Raw genomic sequence first — 3774 nt, 5'->3', positions numbered from 1 at the left:
AAAAAAAAAAAAAAAAAAAAGACCTAAATTCACCAAGCACTGAAATCTGGCGGCAGGAAGACCTTCTGCTCTCTGCTGTCTTTCCCTGCCTACTCGCCTGTGCCTGATGTACAGCAAGTCTCCCCGCCACCTCTCGCCCGCCTTTCTCACACCCTGCCACTGCCCCCCGAGAAAGGAAAGCTAAAGTTAACCTTCCGCCTCCCACACAAATATTTTTGGCAGGCGTTCAGGCTGCCGATCCCGGGGAGCCGGCAGAAAGCCCTCCTCACGTCTCCGTCCGCCCGCGGTTCCCCGGGGTCCCCCGGTGCCGAAGCCCCCGGGCGGGCCGTGCCATGCCGTGCCGTGCCGTGCCATGCCGTGCCGCACGAAGGGGCCCTCGGGGGCCGCGGTGGCGCCGGAGGGGGCCCGAGTGGCACGGCTGCAGCCCCACGCGGGGCAGCAGGGAGGTGGCCACGGGCTGCAAGCCGGAGCGGGGCGCGCGGCACCCGAGCGCAGGCGCTGCACCCATTGCTGCCCGGCGCCCGGGCGCCCAGAGGGAGCGCGGGCCGGGGGCCGGCGGGGGCGGAGGGGTGCGACGCGCTGTGCGGCCGCCCGCCGGGACCAGGACGGGGCTCTCGGGTTTCGCCCAAGGTCACGCAGCAGGTTGCTGTCACTCAGAGAGGATCCAGCCGTCCAGACTTTCAGTCCCCAGCTCCAGTCACAAGATCGGCTCCTTCCCTTTCCAAAATAGACCAGTGGCAACGTATACCCGGGGGGGGGGGGGGTTACACCTTTGGTGTGCCAGCGACTGAATGTCCTGGCCGAAACGGAAGGGTGCGAGGGCGGCCGGGTCTGCGCGGTGGCTGCAGCAGGCGTCCCCGAGGCCCTGGGGAGCAGCGGGAGCCCGCAGCACCCCCGCGCGCATGGCCAATGCCTCGCTCGGGCCTGTCCCCGTGGGGCGCAGGCGGCACCCCCGGGGGACCCGGGTTTCTTTAAGGGAGCTGCCTCCGCAGCTGACACGGGAGATGCCACCGCGGTGAAGCTGTCACCGAACGGCATTTGGAGCCGCGCCTGGGCCACCCCGTGCCTGCCCGCTCTCACATCTGTTGCAACCCAATATTGCACTCCAGGCTCCCCGGGGACCTTGCCGGCGCTCGCCGACGAGCCGTCTGCTGCAGAGAGGCGCTGCAAACCCCGCCAGCACGCCGCTCGTCCTCGCCGCCGCGAGCACCCCTCTGCGGGACCGCGGGGCCGCTCCAGGAGCAAGCGGCGAGGGGACGCCAGCGTGCCCCCGCCAGGCAGCAGGTCCCACCACAGCTCCAACGGGGGCGGGCGGCCGCTCCGCGCTGCCCCAGCCCCTCCTGGCGAGGCAGAGGCGGAAGGCGGCGGGCGGGCAGGGGCTGGCCCTGCTTTCCTTGGCATCGCCCTCGCTCCCTCCGGTCAGCACGCCGGGGCAGGGCCGGCCTTGGCAGCTTGCTGCGCGCTTGGGAAAACAAAAGCCTTTCGCTGCGTTGATTTACTACTTGGGAGGAAACTGGGGTGGAAAAAACAACATTCCGGCACGCCTGTCCCCGTGCAGCCCTCGTGGCCCGCAGCGGCCGTGGGGACGCGGGGTGGCTGGCCTGGCAGCGGCGCCCGCGCCAAGGTGCACCCTCGGCACGGCACGGCCTGGCACGGCACGGCACGGCCCACTGCCGCGGGGAGCGGAGCCCGCGGTCGGCGCGGGGCCGTTCGCCCTGGCCTCGCCAGCGCCGAGGGACGTTTTCTGATTCAGCGGAGGAAGCAATGCAAGGAAGCAGGAGGAGGGAGGACAGGGCACCTCGGGCACCCGAACCGTGCTTTGCCCTCCCTCCCCCACCGCGCTCCAGAAGCAGGGACTGGACGCTGGCTGCAGGGGCCGGGCTGGCAAGGCTGGCCGGGCTGAAACGCCTTTTCTACCCTGACACAAATGTCTCTCATCGTGCCGCTCCACTTGGCAGACCTGCACTGAGCCCTTCGGGCTGGGTCCAGAGGTCCAGCTGTCCTCACGCCCTCCCTCTCGGGGCTGCCCGGACTGGTGGCCACATCCAGACCATCAGCTTTGCGCCACGAGAGGGGCAGCGGCTTGCCCGGCCGCAGGCTGCACTGCTGCGGCGAGGAGCGGCCACGCAGGGCAGGTCCCAGCCCGTCCCTCCCTTTGCTTATCTTGGACCTGGCAAGGACAGAGCCGACTTTTGGACCGGTGTTTCCTGGACGCAAGGACAGCCACAGCCCCACCCCAGCTGCGAAAATTACCCTGAGGCTTCGCGGTGCAGCTCTGGGCATGAAGCACCAGGTTTGCTGAGCGCTGGAGACCTCAGGCCAAGGTGCCGGTGGGGCACCCAGGGCCACCACCACTGCTTGGGGAGACAGGGACTATCAGCTGGAGCTGAGGATGAAATTCTAGCTCAGCCTTTCTCGGCTCARGTGCAATATAAAGGGTAGCTACAGACCAAGAGAGAAGATCTTGAAGCSCAGGCTGTGGGAGCGAGGTGCCTGCGTACCCGGAGCGACCCACGCTGTGAAAACGGGATGCCAAAAGGAAACGCGAGGCTGCCTCTGCTTCACAGCCRGGGGCTACGGGCCCGGGGAGCGCGGAGAGCTTGAACCGGAGCAGGAGCCTCGGGCTGGTCGGGGCGAGCCTGCTGGGCAGGGGGCTGCTTCGCTGCCCCGCGCGGGGGGGACCGCAGCTCTGCTCTCCCGCGGGCTGGCGGGGGCGAGGACRGAGGGGAGCGGGGCCTCACGGGCGCGGGCACAGTCAGTGGCAGAGGAGGCAGGGAGACCCAGCCCTGCTGCTATAAAGCCGGCACGCGGGTTGGGGCTGATTTGCCGCAGGGTTTGCAGCGTGCAGGGATTGCAGCGTGCAGGGATTTGCAGCGTGCAGGGATTGCTCCCCCCCGCTCCAGCCCCGGGGACGCTCAGGTCAAAGCCAGAGAGTCACCGCTCTGGCCCCAGCCCTGCTCGCGGGGAGGCAGTGGGGGGACGCTCAGGCCAGGTTGGGTCCAGCGATCCGGCCTTCCCAWGGCCAGTGCTGCGCCACGCTCCCCGTCCCTGCCAAACAGACCCGAGGGACGCCGGAGCGAGCTGGCTTTGACCTGTACGGGTWCGGCCAGCTTCCAGCCCCAGCGCCTGGCGCGGCCCCTCGGCTGCCCCGGGATGCAGACGTGCCGCACACGTGCTGCGGCCCGATCGCGAGCCACCRGCTCGCAGGCACAGCCAGTCCCACAGCCAGGTTTTTCAGCAGATATCTGGCAGCAGATGCCAGAGGGAGGCCTGGCACAACCGAGCCTTCACGACTCTCCCAGGCGATGCTGCCGAACATTTGCTGAGGGGGGGGGTGATGACGAATGCTAGCTAATTAAACAAAATCCCACTCGTCGCCGCAATGAGCAGAGCACGGTCGGGGCTGCGTTACGCTGGGCGACTGGGGCTCTTGCTGTTGGCTTTGCCGCCGGTTTTGCTGTGCTGCCCGTTCCCAGGTGGGGACAGAAAGCTGTTTCGGTGAGGAGCGCAGGACAGCCGCCCCGCGGCGGGAACKGAGGCTCCTCCTGCAGCCACATCGGCCCCGGGGAGCTCGGCCTCCCGCGGCAGACGTAAGACACGACCCGCTAGCCAAGGCAGCGAAACCCACAGCGGCTTGAAAAGCCAGTTCAAGCAACCTCAGTGAACGCGGGGCTGCTGGAGCCGGGCAGACAGACAGCTGGAGCACGTGTCATCGTCCCACCCCCCAGCCCCGGACGGTCCCCTCTCTGCTCCAGCCCACGTCAGGGTCCAGGA

This window comes from Rhea americana, unplaced genomic scaffold (assembly GCF_003343005.1).
Source record: "Rhea americana isolate MKP2758 unplaced genomic scaffold, rheAme1 scaffold_51, whole genome shotgun sequence".
In the NCBI taxonomy this organism is placed as follows: domain Eukaryota; kingdom Metazoa; phylum Chordata; class Aves; order Rheiformes; family Rheidae; genus Rhea; species Rhea americana.
Note: the sequence above shows the minus strand (reverse complement) of the source record.